At 39.5% G+C, this 15,303-nt stretch overlaps 1 protein-coding gene across 14 annotated transcripts in view; it reads left to right on the top strand.

Annotated features, from left to right (window-relative positions):
* The window catches only part of LOC116216268 (uncharacterized), a 359,292-nt gene that overhangs the window by 8,781 nt on the left and 335,208 nt on the right, over positions 1-15,303 (top strand). For 12 of the 14 annotated variants that reach the window (XR_014881787.1, XR_014881790.1, XR_014881786.1 and 9 more), the window contains exon 2: positions 12,480-12,541. The gene's annotated coding sequence lies outside the window, so the exon portion shown is untranslated. Of the gene's footprint in view, positions 1-4,431; positions 4,538-12,479; positions 12,542-15,303 lie in introns of all 14 variants that reach the window. The other 2 variants (XR_014881789.1, XR_014881788.1) reach the window with 1 other exon arrangement.

Below are 15,303 nucleotides of genomic sequence, written 5' to 3'. Positions count from 1 at the left end.
TTGCCATATGGTTGCTGAAGGGTTGAAGAGAAAATGGGATGATATGCAAACCCTTAAAAGCAACATTTTTATTGAATGGCCATTACATTAAAACCCAAACTCTGCAAATGAAGGAAAGAACTGTGGTGAACAATGATGAAATAACAAAACAATAAAAGAAGAAACACAATAGCATGTATTTGTTTTCAATATGCAAAATAATACTCCTCATTTATTTTGTCATTTTGCCTTGTGTTATGAGCATTCGGTGGAAAGTTGGTGGGACAATGCTGCCTGCAGGGCGCAAGTATAGCATATTGGAGAACTGCAGTATTCACTAGGTCAGACAGGAAAAGAAAATAATCGCTTGTCTCAAAGGAAAAGCTTCTGAGTTAAATGTTAACTGAAATATACAACGTGGATGCATAAAGCACATACTGAGAGGCCAGTGGAAAGCCTTCACAAGACTTATCAAGACAGGCTTGATGTACTCTCCCTCAAGAATGAAGGTTGGTTTTGCATCTAGTGTTTTTTCTTTTATTGTTAAATAGTGATTTATTTATCTGTTTCTTTATTGACATCTGCCAGTAGACTTGCTGCTATAGTTAGAGAAAATGCAAAGAGCTGATATGTCCGTTTTCCCTTACTGATATGTAATTGTCTAGAAGAGCTTTTTTGTGGGGAGAAGGTTATATAGACAGATCTCAAGCTTCATGGCAATGCTCATGTGCATGCTGAAGATAACTTATGAAAGCATGGCATGATGCCAATGATGTCATGCTTTTGAAATGGATTAGGGATGGAAACAGTGCCTGAAGTCCGCATCCACTGGGCTTTTATTACACAGCACTTGAAGGGCAGGCTTGGGATAGTCTCTTCTGATCCATTAGTGGATCGCTCTGCTTTGCCACCATGGGCTGATATGGGAAGAATACCCAGTGGATGAAAACTATAAACTTAACTCAGTCTAGCCCTCATAAAGGTTTGGAGTTTGATAATGTGAGCCAGCAGCATCTCTCTGGCCTTTGCCTCTTCTGGAAGCTCAGTTGTGCGGGAGCATACAGATCACTGAAGGACTTGCTTTGTGTGAAGGAGACCTTACTGACTTCGAGTCAGGAAATGCCAGAAAGATTAATAACATGACATTAAAACTTCCGAAGCGCGATAGATCCTTTCACTGCTGGGAGATGCTCCTCATTCTGCATGTTCAGTGTCTGCTCTCTGGTCTGCACAGACTCATGTAGAGACAGGTAGGTAAGCAGCTCCCTGTTCCTTTTGGTCAATGTGGATGTGCTGCCTCACACAGTAGTACCACAACAACTGAGTCTTTCCATGTTTGTTCTCTCTACATCGTGCTGCTTAGGAGCTTCTGAGACCAAGCCAGTAGTAATATAGCTATCTGGCTAATCGCTGCTAAATACAGACTGCTTTTGCTTGACAGGCTTGTCTGAGGCCTCCCATAAATCACAATTTGTTTGACTGCAAGAGTGAAAAATGTTTATTTGAACACTTATATTTAAAGAGAAGTATTGTACGTATGGGAATGTCAGGATCATCTTTGGGATTGTCAGACTTTTCTTTGGCTGCCCACCTCACTTTTATTTTGTTTGGAGGCCTAAAGACATATGGCAAGCAGTGTATTCTGTGATTTGAGGCATGTTAACTATGGCACTGCAGGTTTTCATGAGACGAGATTTCCTTCACCCTACCAAACTGATTCTCATACTTCTTGACTGGTGACATGTTGGCTGTGTGGCAGCAATAAGTTTTGCATAACTTTTAAGAGCCTGTGCTGACCTACTTAACAGGCATCCACTGCTACATAATGTATTTAGGTCAAGTATTGTGTTTGAGCTTATCATCAATCTTGTAATAGTCCAGCTCACTGTGAAAGCCACAGGTACCCAACTGATGCAAACATCCTATAGGGTAGAAAATACTCTTGTCCTGTTCAGAAGGGGAGGGTGGTTGTCGTGGCGCTGTAGTTTGTTGTTGTTTTTTTTGTTTGTTTGTTTTGTTTTTATGGAGAAGCATCGAGGAGAGCCAATCCTGCCCCATCTCTGCCTGTGCTGTTGCACCACTGCTTTGCCTCCCTGTGCTATGTGGTTCAAAGGACGTCCAAAACTGTCTGTAAAATGTGATTTTGTTTTTTCTTATAACGGCTCATTTGTCTAGACAGTACATATTCCAGTTTGAAGTCTGCTTTTACTGTGTTTCTACCGTGGCATGGTACTATTTCTCACTTGCAAAACAACAATGTTGGCTTTTTTTGCACTGTTGTATGCTGTCTGTAAATACAGGAGAGGCCCCTTGCAAGTAGACAATAGCTGAGAATCATCCTTTTGTTAGCATTTAAAATAACTGTTTTGCAGCAGATGCAGTGCATGCATTTAAGGAGAGCTTTGTTGGGGCTGCCCAGCTCCGGGAGGTGGAAGCCAGCTCCCTCCAGATGCACACGTGCACCTGACTTCTGTCCCTCAGCTCGGAGATGTGCAACCCGAACTGCGGTGTCAGTCTGTGCTAAGCAGTCCTTTTTGAAATGCAATATTCTTCCTTTCTTTTGTTCCTGCCGTGGTTGCAGCCCGCGTTCTAGCCCACACTTTGGGCAGCCTGTTAAAGCATGTATTTTAATAAAGCAATGCCAGCGTACTTAGTCATCCATATAATATTAGCACAGTGCACATTGGTTCATGCAGTAAATTGTTGCAAAGTTATATGACATCTTAATGCTCTGACAGGATGTGAAAGACAATAACACTGCTGAAAAGACCAGAAAAGGCCATTTATAGCTACTGAATAATATATTAGCTTTTAACACTGTGTATATGAGTAAAATAAGATAAGGTGTGAAACGAACAAAATAATTATTTATACCAGATATAATATTTTATCAGAATCAGAATTATACGACCTCTCAACGTGGTGTGAACTGTTTTTGATATGGTATTCATTGCCTGTAAAAGCTGTAAATGCCTGCAGTCTGAATTTGACTGCCCTCGGGGCTGATGGAGTGCCTTGGGAGGAACTGGAAAAAAAGTTGCTCTGGAAGAAACTCATCGATCTGTTGTGGACATGCAGGGATCAGTCCTAGTGCCCAAAATGTTCTGATGCAGGGATCTACGATCAGCTCCTAAATTGTGCAGGGGGCACTTGCATTAAAATGCTTCGCACAGACAAACTATTGCAGAACTGAAAATCTGTACTGCACTTTTTAGCAGTGTATTATGATGTATGAACTGGGAAGGAAGAGTTGCATAGCAATGAAATATGCATGATAAGAAGTCCAATTTATACACAGGTCCCAAGAGTTTGGCAACTTCTGTCCTGTGCTTTCTTTTTAAATGCTGTGCAAACATTGTCAGCTCGTATGACAAATTAGTTTGTGCTATCTACTTCCATATTCCAAACAGAACTTCCATGACATTATTTGTTTCTTTATTTAAATACTCTTTTTTTTTAGAAAGGAAAAAAAAAGAAAAAGAAAAAGAAGATAAAAAAGAAAAAGAAGGTAATTGTAGTTTGTACCTTTTTCACAGCTTCACTCTGAGCTTTCTCGTTTTGTGGAGCTTAAATTACACTTACATTTAGCTGCAGCATGGTTTAATTTGTGTTGCACCTGGATATTTTCTACAGGCCTCAGTTGGCTTACAGTATTGAAAAACTGCTTTGAAATGATTGGCTTTACTTCTGGCTAAACTTAACAAACAAAAACCTTCCAAAAACCAAAACCAACCCTGAACTTAAACATTATTAATACCAGATCTTGAGGATACTGAGAAACATGTTTGTTTGTGTTTTTTTTCTTTTTCTGCAATGAATCCTAAAGTCTTCAAAATTCAGCAATAATTTCTTTACTATCATTTCACTTCAGTTATAAGTTCTTTGCCTTGAGTTTACGAATAACAAAATGAGAATGAGTGGGTAGAGGTGAAATTCCCTCTGTCAAACAAAAAGTTGATGGGAGAAAACTGAGAGGCGGTTGTATGCAAAATAGAGACACTTTAATGTCTGCTTTTACACTCATTTATTGCACATGTGGAAAGAGGAGTAGCTCTTGCTCAAGATAACATAAATAACTATAGCACAAAAAGTTTTAGAAAACTTACTTCAAATTACAGTGTTGTCTTAGGGAAATCCAGGAGTGATGCAAGATGTATGGTGATTCTTTTCAGTTCTCTGAAGTCTAACAAAGAAGCTGTTTGTTTTAGGGTGATAGATGTATTTCCAAAGCTGTTCCTTCAGCCATATGTTAGGTACATGCATTTTCTGAGTCTTTTAAAGGTGAAAGCTTCCATGCAGCTGAAAGGAAGGGAGGGAAGAGGACAACAATGGAAGAACATCCTTCAGATATAACAAACTCAGCAGTCTTTATAGAATAATGTTTTGAGTGGAGGCTAAGCGTGTGTTAGAAAATTTGCAAGAGTTTTTTTTTTTTTTTTTCTGTATTTGTAGAATTTGATATGTGCTAGGAGCACATCCACTGGGCCAGCTGGTGTAAAAGCATTCTAATGGGAGCAGCTTCAGAATGTAGTCCTGAATTTTTAAACTTCTGTTGCAGGTATGTCTGATTCCAGAACATACAGCAAAAACATTAGTGAGAACATTTTCTGTTACAGAATGATGTGGTTGGGTTTGTTTTTTTTTAGATTTTAATTACAGACTCTTCCTTTAAATTTCTTAGAAGGTAGGGAGTGCCTTCTAATCTTTTAGATGTCTTTTTTCCTTTTGTATTTAATGAGTCATCAGAATATTGATTGATCATTCTCCAAACATTTTGAATCACTTGAAAACATTTCTTGCCGTGGTGTTATTTATAGTGTTCCACTAAATTAAAAAGTGCTACTTTTCCCTTGCAGGTACATGCATCATTTATAGTCTAGCTTCATTATATTCTGTACTGTATAAACTCCTGTAGGAAACTGGTTATGTAACGCTCTTGTGTCATTACATTTACATGCATTAAATTCCTTGCAGAATCATATTCGCTGTAACAAAAGGTTCATTAGCAGGACAAAAATGCTTAACTTGGGAAACTGCTGGAAGAAGTGAGACACATTTTCAGGCTGATATTGTTGATACGCAATTATATATTATGTACAGAGTTGATCTGGGATTAGTTAATCCCAAATGACAAGTATAAATGTGATTCAAGTTGTTCATTCAAATCTCTTTCTGTAGTTATAACTTTGAATAGAAGTTATCATCATTAAATCTACAGTGTATATAAAGGCGACTCACTGAAGTTAATAGAGCAGTGCCATTTACACCACATGGGAGCTTTACATATATACTAGCACTTTACAAGCTACAAATATAGAAAAAAGTTACTTGGTGCACCTTATTTACATGTGCAACTAGTGCAAAATGAATTTATTGCCTTGGTTCTGTTATGCATTTAAATATGTTCTTTATTCTTCCACTTGCCATCCGTTGCTGTTGAAGCATAATCGTGGGTGCTTTCAGAAAGAACAACTGGGCACATTCTTCTGCACAATGTCATAGATCTGCCTGAACCAACTTTGGAAATTGATCATTTTATTTTTGTTGAAATGGCAGTTAAATAGGAGGAATATATCAAGAGTTAAAACTTCATTACTGGAGAGCAATAAAAATGCATCAAGCCTGGAATATTGTCTAGAAGATCAAATTTCTTGGTTATGTTGACACTTTAAAGAAAGATGTTTATTTAACGAATAGGATTTCTATATGCTGCTATACTACAGTGATAAATTGCATTCTAGTTGGGCTATCTTTGATGTTCTAATTTTATTGCCCAACATTGGGCTGTTGCTGTACATATGGAAGTCAACAGAAGAAGGAGAAAAATAAGAGTAAGGAAAATCTGCTCTAGCCTTTCTTCAGTACTTGATTGGAACTACCACAGACTACCTTTTGAAGTTAGACAATGCTAAATTGTATTTGTAGACAGTTTTTTACTGGATTCTAGCAATCAATGATCATGCACAGATGTGCTAGAAATAGCTCAGAGAAACTTATCTGCTGGTTGTTTCTGAGCTGATGGGAAATGGGACACTTTGAGTTTCATGAAAACTGGAAACAGGGACACTTACAAGTCTCCAGACTAATATTTCTGATGACTTACCTAAATGTAGGTATTATGACTGTTTCCATAAGCTGCTTATCTTCTGTACAAGTGTAGATCTTTAAAAGGGGCTACCTGGAAAACAATATGATGAATGTCTAGTTAATCCCAACGTGGAGAGTTAGTGAATTTGAACATATTTCACGATGATTGCTACTTGTTCCTGGTTGCTTTTGTTTTGTTTCTGTTTATTATTTTGTGGATGGTTTCCCAGGTTGACTTGGTATAATGATAAGGAAGGATAAAAGCCCATTTGGCAGAACAGAAACTCTGTCATTACTCAAACTGAGAGCATCTATCTCTAGTCATGCTCTTCTGCTACTGTATTTGAGTGCTGAGTAGTCTGTGGCTAGTTTCCTCTAGTTTCAGCAATGGCGGAATTCTTGTGACATGATGATGATGTGTCTGCAACATGAATTCTCAGTGCTGTATATCACATGCTGACTACCCTTGCAATTGCTTAAAAACAAATAGAAAAGAGTAGAAATCTTAAAGGATGAAGTATTTAGTCCCTGTTTAATTCCCAGCCTGGACTAGTCTTCCCCCTGATGTAAAATTTGCAGTTCTCTTGTTCTTCTGGTGAGTTCTCAGTATTGCTGTGTTAGTGGTATATTTCCACAGAGCAGGCAGAGGTGGTACAATGGATTTTGCAAAAATGCATCTTCTAGAAATACTTAAAAAAAAAAAAAATTAAAAAAAAATTAAAGTTTGTGAGGAGATACAGTTTTCAAAGATATTCAAATTCTGTATTTCTGCTCAAACACGCATTTCTATCTTTTGGTTTCAGCACCTGCTTGATTTTCTAGATTCAGTGTTTGTGCACATTACTAAGGTTCAAAATTATGACTCCCATTTTGAGGAAAAATGGTCTATTGCATTGTGGGAAAGCAGAGAGCTCTCTTCAAAGGTATATAAATTAATTCTTTTCATTAGAGGAACAGAGGGAGAAAATGTGAAAATCAAATAAATTCAAATATGTTTAAAAAGGCTGATAAAAGGCTAAAGGAGTTACATAAAAGAGGCAGGAGAAATTTCAGAAGTACATAAGACACTATTAGCTTTTTACTTCCAGCTTTCAATCTGTGTATTGATGTCGCAGCCTCAGTTGCAGTGGTGTATTCAATCTGCAGGAGCCAAAGGGGCTGCAAGTGTAACAAAAGCGAGTGGCTGTGCATACAGCTGCAGAACAAACCAGCAGCTTTGTCTTAGGGCAAGAGGCACTAAGCATCAAGTCTGTGTGCTTGTGGTCTGTGTTGGCACTAATGTGGCAAGTTCCCCTATGACTCCAACTGAGCCACGCTGTGTGCATCGAGGAGAGGTTTTAGCTTCAGTCCCAGCATGGGCAGAGACTGGGCTGTATTTCTAGATTTGCTCTGCAGATAGAAGGAGTAAGTCCTGATTTTGAGTTCATCCATGTTTAGCCTCAAGCTGAGAAAAACTTAATGTGCAAGACGGCTGAAATTCAGTGTAATAAACATGTTCAATGAAAAAAAAAAATCCTGTGTAGTCAAATGTATTGCAGAATACCACCTTAGCAGTCTGCTGTTCCCCTCTGCCCATTCTTTTCCTATCAAGAGTAGAAGTAGCAATCAGAAGATACAAATGTGTTAATTAAAATGCCAAAGTAAACCCCAAGCCATAAAAGTTTAAGAAAAACAGGTGTCCATTTTAAAGCTTAGGCTTAATGATTGTTAAAAAATAAGTCTGATTTTCCATTAAAATTATCACTTTTAAGAACAGGTATTTTTCTTACTAAACTTTGGGTAAAAAGTCAGGCTTGTTTCACAGAGTGTACAAACTTTTTTTGGCAAAAGTTTAATGAGTTTTACTTTTCTTTTTCTAAGAACAAAGCAAATATTTTGGGGGATTTCTTCCTTTGCAGTTTGACAAGATGTTTTGCTCATCTTGTCTGATTGCTCAAAGAAACTGCAAGCAAAAGAATGTACTTCATTCTTTTGATGCAGCTCTCTTAAGTATTGCTAGAGCAAAACAGATGAGATTAACCATGATAACTTTTTAACAAGCTGTGGGTCCAAGTGGGAGCACTCTGGGGACGGACTCGGGCTGTTGGAAGTGCTACCAAGCAGAGTTGACAGTGGACTGCAACCTGCCCTGGTCTGTGGGCTCCTTCTGGGCTCTGCTGAGTGTCCTGCCAGAGCTCTGACCCCGGGAGCAATGACATGCACTGATTTGGTACCTGTAAATCCAGGCCTGGCAGGGCGTGTGCCCACCGCTGCTGCAAGGCAAAGACGTGCTCTGCGATTGGCGGTCAGGTTCTCAAGGTGCATTGCATCTTTGTAAGGCAAGTTATCGCTGTCAGTTATTGACATTCACATTAGTAAAGCTGAGAGGGTTTTATACTAAACCTCCTACTTTCTCATCTTATTGAATTAGTGTTTTTTTTGAGTGCATATCTGCATGTTAACAGCATAATGTTTTTTCACGGCAGGAGAGTAATTTCCTAATTCATTTGTACTGCCGAACATTCTTCACTCTAGTTATAAAAGAAATACAATGGGTTTTAGGTTTTGTTTTTAAATGCCCTGTAAACCTCGAATTAGAGAAGTAAAGCTGTGAATTTATAGGGTTATCCCCTTCTGAATATCTCTGTAAACCCTGATCACAAAAGCTATAGTGAGTATTTTCTGTAGAATCAAAACTTAGCTGAAAAAGAGAGTATATCATTAAAACCAAATCCTGGTATTGGTATAAAGTCTGGCTTTATGTATATAATATATGTGTATTAGTGATTCTAAATTTATGTTTAAATATCTTGCTTCTTTCACGTTACAGTCTACCCTTGCAAGCAAACACTGTGTGTGATTTGCTTTGTATATTACGTACATGGTGCAGCTTGAGCATCCCATCACAGTGAGTCAGGTGTAGGACCTCATGATGATGATCTCTGCATGTCTGGAGTTTTGGTTTTCTCCATGAATATTTCAGGAGGATAAGAATCTCATAACTCTTAAAGTAAGCTAGGAAAGGAGGTGAGTGGAATAAAAGAAGATTATGAGGAGTAGTCAATATGGATTCATCAAGGGGAAATTGTGCTTGACCAGTCGGTAACTTTCTAGCACATCAAGATTGGCTGGGTAGATGAGGAGATAGAAGTGGATGTCATACACCTTTACTTCAGCAAAGTCTTTGACACCATCTCCCATAATATCCTTGTAGGAAAGGTTAGAAAGTGTGGAACAGATAAGTAAATAGTGAGCTAGACTGAGAACTGTCTGACTGGTAGAACTCAAAGGGTTGTGATCAGTGGCATAGAGTCTAGTTGGAGGACTGTAGCTAGTGGTGATCCCAGGTGGTTGGTGTTGGGTCTAGTCCTCTTCAACAACTTAATCAACAACCTGGATGCTGAGAATGAGTTCACTCTCAGCAAGTTTGCTGATGATACAAAGCTGGGAGGAGTGGCTGACACACCAGAAGGCTGTGTTTCCATTCAGAGAGAATTGAGCAGAAAGGAAGTTTATTAGGTTCAAAATGGCCAAGTGTAGGGTTCTACACCTGGGGAGGAATAACTGCATGCATCAGTACAGATGAGGGGCTGACCTGCTGGAAGAAAGCACTGCAGGAAATGACTTGGGTGTCCTGGTGGACAACAGGTTGGCTATGAGCCAGCAGTGTGCCCTTGTGGCCAAGAAGGCCAATGGTATCTGGAGGCACATTACAAAGAGAGGCCAGAGGATGAAGGAGGTTCTTCTCCCCTCTACTTTGCCCTGAGGAGGCCACATCTGGAGCAACTGTGTCCAGTTCTGTGCTCCCCAGTTCAAGAAAGAGAGAGAACTGCTGAAGAGATTCCGTTAGAGGGCTACAAAGATGTTTCAGTGCCTGGAGCATCTCCCATGTGAGGAAAGGCTGAGAGACATGGGACTGTTCAGCCTGGAGAAGAGAAAACTGAGGGGGGATCTTATCAATGTGTATCAGTATATAAAGAGTGGGTGTTAAGAGGATGGGGCTGGGCTCTTAGCAGTTGTGCCCAGCAAAAGAATGTGAGGGAGCAACAGGAACACATGTTGCCATCTGCACATGAGGCAAAACTGTTTTGTGAGCACTGGAACAGGCTGCCCAGAGAGGTTGTGGAGTCTCCTTCTATGGAGATACTCAAAACCTGCCTGGATGCTATCCTGTATAACTGCTAATGTAAGGAACGTGCTTTTGGCAAGGGGTTGATCTTGGCAATCTCCAGAGGTCCCTTCCAACTCCAACAATTCTGTGATTCTGTGAGAGCCTCTGCAGATGCAGAGTGAAAACCCCACTGATAGTGGTGGGAGTTTTTAACTGACTGCAGTGGGCTTAGCATTTCACTGCAAGCATTTTTAGATGATTTTTTAAACTAAGAATGTGAACTCCTTGATATTAATCCTGGATTCACTGGATTCCTTCTGTCCTTCCCAAATTTAGATTGACAAGCCTATAAACCAAAAGGAGAACTGCAGGGAAGTAAAACCGTGCATTTTGAATCAGAAAGCAACTTGAGATCTCTCCCTCTTCTTGTGCTTTGCTGTTATTCTCAGTAACGGAAGCGACTAAGCTGGAGCTGTTCTGATCCATAGCGCTTTGCATGAAGGGGGAAAGCAAAGGGAGAAAACAGGGCATGAAGAAAGTGCCCTGGGAAGGGCTGTGACAACTGGCTGAGGCTTCTCTGCCACGCAGCAGCCTTGTCTGTGCTGCTGGTTGTGAAGGGGAGCTGCTGGCTGCATGGATGGCACTAGTTCTCAGCTGGGAGAAAGGGAAGCAAATCCCCACTGGTCACACCCCCAACGGATGGCACCCAGCATCTGATTTTGTTTTGCACTGCTTATTTCTGGAAAAAGAGAAAAAAAAAAAAAAGGAACAATAAAGAAGTGCATTAAGATCTAGAATTGCAGAACAGGGAAATGAAATCAGTTTGTCACAGTAGATTTTTTTATTGACATCTTTAGTTTGTTTTGATGTCTGTAATTAAATCGCTAATTATGTGTTTCTGTTGCAGTGGTCATGCTTTTATTACATAATTGCTGCAAGTTTTTCTCTCACCACTAACAATATTTACTTAACCTTAGTACATGCTAGTTACATACTTCACAATGTAAAAACCTGGAAACGGAGTTATTGACTGTTACGATTAACTAAATCAGAGGGGTTTGGATCTGTCGCCATCAATTAAACATGCTTTGTGGCAAAGGACCAAACAGAATTAAAGGATGAAAGAATTGTGGTCAGTAAACAAAAAATATTATTTCAACACCATTTGAAGGAAATGAAACAAAAGCCAATTGCAGGAGATAGGATTACTACTTCTTTTAAAAGGGAGAGGGGAAAATAAAGTTTTGCCTCAGGTGATAAAATAATTTTTAAAAATCATTTGTGCCCTGATTCTTTTTGCTTGCTGCTGTGTTTTCTCAGGAACTGTTTGATTTGGTGAGCTGCAATTCAGTCACCTTCCCTTTTGTTTCCTTGTGGTTTTTTTTTTGTTTTGTTTTGTTTTTTTTCCCTTTTGAGTTTAGGCATAATTTTTGTCAGTGTATTTCAATGTATTCATTAATTTTTATCATTTGTTTATTTTATGCAAACCATAAGAGACATTTTTTCCTCAGTGAAGATTGCCTCTTTATTTTATTTTGAAATATTTGTATATTTATTTCATTAAATGAGATAATGCTTTTTCTTATTAACATAATTTCCAGTACATTAAACATATTTCTCCACAGACAGAATAGAGGAATCAGATTAAATGACAGTTAAATCACTTGCAGCAATTTCAACTGTTAAAAGAAATAAGTGTCTCTGTTTTCTTTGTGATCATGAGATGTGCTGTAAAGGGAAATGAAATACTAAAGAAAGGAGGGAAAACATAAAGAAATAATGACTAACTTATTGCAGTAATACCACTGAGAGAAGAAAAACTCCCTACAAATAAAAGGAAAAATAATATAGTGGTTTTGAAAGTTACCAAAATTCATTTCTTATTGATGAGTTCAGCACAAGCCTAACACTAAGCAAACTGTGGGGGAAAAAAAAGAACAAACCAAAAATCAAAACCAACCCAAACAACGCCATAAACTACCGATGATGAAAGAAGAAATAAATACTTTGCATTTAGGGGACTATTACTCTAAATGCCTTTAATTTTTAAATAATGTGTATTTTGCCATCTTTAGGGAAGGGGTAGGGAGGAGAAGCAATTATTCCTTTGTAAACTAACTGCTTTGCCCGTGTGCTTGCTAGGCTGGGTAGGGCTTTCCAAAGACCCCGTGCCTCTGCTGCAGGGTTGTGCTGTCCCGAGCAGGTGTGGGGCTGCATTAAGGGGAAGCTCACTTTTTGTTAATTCTTATTTTGAGACGTTCCAGAATTATAATGATGTATGTGTTTGTTTTAATTATATTTTTATTATTACTTTAATTTCCAGAGTCTGAAACAGCTGCTTTGAAGAGATCTTTCACATGAATGACTAAGCTGTGAATTGCTAAGGTAATGCTCACATTATTGCTTTGCCTCCAGACAAGTTTCCTCTGTTTATGCATTTAGCTGTAAATCAGTTATTTTTTACCAGTTTTATGTACCTGGTCTTGTGGTTCCCTGTAATGACCAGTCCTGTATTTGTATATCTGAGTGTGTTGCTCTGCAACTTGGAGTGCTTTATTCACCAAACTCGGAGACCTTCAGCTTAAGTCAGAGAAGGCGCTCTCAGGATGGGGCTGGATTAGGATAAAAGGGGATGCGTTTAATTCCATGCCATAATATCTCTGAGTTAACTGAAAAGAAAAAAAAAAAAGAAGAAAAAAAAAAGAATTTAAGAGATTTTAAAGATACTCATTTTGCTGTTTAATGAGTAAAGAAGGAAAGCAGTTTCACTGTAGTTGTCCCTGCCGTGATGCGGTGCAGGATGCAGGAAATGGCAAAGTTGTAAGGCTTTCACTGCACTGTTTTCTGGTGCCAGAGGCAGGCTCTGTCCTGCTGCGTGGTGCTCCTGCCTGCTGCAGCTGGGGAGGGTGCTGGCATGCAGTGCACGCGGCCTCTGCATTCTGTGGTTGGTGTCCCAGTGTGTCCTCATTTGTCATGCCAAGGGGAGCTGCCTGGGAATGGAAGCGGTGATGGAATTCAGCAGTTGAGGATACTCAGCGTCTGTCACGGACCTCTGCAGACAACAACCATAGCAGAGTCTGTTCCTGCTAAGCAGGATTGCAGCCCATGCTACTGCACAGGTGCAGCAGCTGAGCCTTTCTCAAAGCAGCTCCAAAGTTCGTGGTGGGTGTGGGCTGAGGGCTCCCTCAAGTTCTGCCCTAGGATCTGTATACGTGAAAGAAAGCTCTGAAATATTGAAAGTACAGCTAAGTGAAAGTAAGTGCTCAGACATGTTTCTTATGATGGTGCTTATACTTACAGCCTTCATTACCATATTTTCAGAGGGTATAATAATCATTAATGTGTTTATTGTGCCCTTGTGAGTTAGGGCAGTAATGTTATCCTTCTATTAAACACACAGGGAGCTGAAACACAGGCCAAGTGCTTTACTTCAGCTCTCGTGGGAAGGCTGCCAAAGACCTGTTCCTATTTACTGGATTCTCTTCCAGGATCTTGACTTGTTGCCTTATCTTTAGGTGTTTGTTCAGAGTGTCTAAGTTAGGAGAACATTTGTGCTAGGCTTCCTCTAAGGCCAGAAAAGAATGGCAGAGATTTCCAGAGGAGAACTGTGATCTTTGTGCACTTACAGTCTTTCCCTGGGTGTTGGAGAGAGCCTAAAAAAAGCCATACTCCTCTCAGCACAGTATGCTAAGAGGCTTACATCTCTCTGCTCTGGATGCCCACTGGTGATGCTGTGGTGTTCAGTGCCACCAAGAAACAGAACATGCACGTCTCTGACAAAGAACCAAGTGCAGTTCTAATTCAGTTAATTTCTGAAGATCGGTCACTGGGCTTGTGAAATGATGTGTAATTTTGAACAATGGGTACCTGACAGTTGTGGCAGAAACAAGGAAGTGAAAAAAGTCCCTCGATGGGGCGTGAGCAGGTGTTCTCCCCTGGGTTTTGTTGGCATTGAGTCACACTCTACATGGCCGTGAAGCTCTTCTCACTATGAGCAATTATCCTGCTTGGTCTCAGAGGTGTACTGGCAGCACGATCCAGATCCTGTGTTCTTATCTCAAGAACTTCTTTAACATAGTCTGCATCCCTGCAAAGTAATTGGACGTGTGTAACTTAATATATACAGATGGTCCCTCTGAAATAAAAAGAATGAATGCACAACATGTAATTGTGCTGAAAGTGACAGCGGGTTTTGAGACTTTGGGTTATAAACGTGTGTGTGTAAAAGCTATCTTCAGAGAAACTATTTTTTAAATAAGACGGCAGTGAGAAAAACTAGTTTCAGAATCAAGCAAGTTCATACTTTGCCTATTCTGTACTGAGGCTGTTTTTCTTCTTGTGACATAGCGAGAAACAAAATCACTCCTTGACCAAAAGTCATGATGCTAAAGGTATCCTCAGAATAACATGATTTAGTTTTGGGAAAATATTAAAGCATGACTACATCAGACTTTTTGTGTTATATAACAGCACTTTTTCTATTCCACATTAAATATCATTTTCAGATTTCTCATCTTGCATGATATTGCCTATTTCATGCCTCTGTCAAACTGGCTGAAACAAGCTCTTTTCCCTGAACTCGAGATATTTGTGGATAAAGGATTATTACCTGTGGTGTATTTTAAAGGACAAATAAATTAGAGCATTGTTTAGGCAGACTTGCAGAGGCAGACAAGCTGTTCTGTTTCTTGTCCGATGCTGCAGCAAAGGTCTGTGTCAATATGCAGAGGGGGTTTAAGAGCACTGGCTTCGCATTTTTCTGCTTAGATCAGTACCTTTAAGTTCTTAAGCACTCTACACGCTGGAATATTTTCTTAGTCCTTTTTCATTTGTTATTTTTGTGTGACCTATCCTACTTGTTGTATGGCAAAATTTTAAAATTAATGAGCATATTTACTTATTGATAGGGATATGGAAATTCAGATGTACTTGATGATGTCACTAAGCTCTGGTGGGAAAGCATGCGGTGGTGGTGTCATTCCACACAGCTTTGTGGCTGTGATGTACCTCCCTTCTCTGGAGATGGGCTGCCGCTGAGGTCACAGGAACACTTGAGGGCAGAAGGGTGGCTTGGGAATCGGGGCTTTTCTTGGCGGTACTTGAGGAGAATGAGTGATACTTCGTTTTTTATTTTAGTGCTGGTTTTT

This window comes from Meleagris gallopavo, chromosome 2 (assembly GCF_905368555.1).
Source record: "Meleagris gallopavo chromosome 2, MGAL_WU_HG_1.1, whole genome shotgun sequence".
Taxonomy (NCBI): Eukaryota; Metazoa; Chordata; class Aves; order Galliformes; family Phasianidae; genus Meleagris; species Meleagris gallopavo.
The sequence above is the reverse complement of the archived record's forward strand: the minus strand, read 5'-3'. Positions and strand labels throughout refer to the sequence as shown.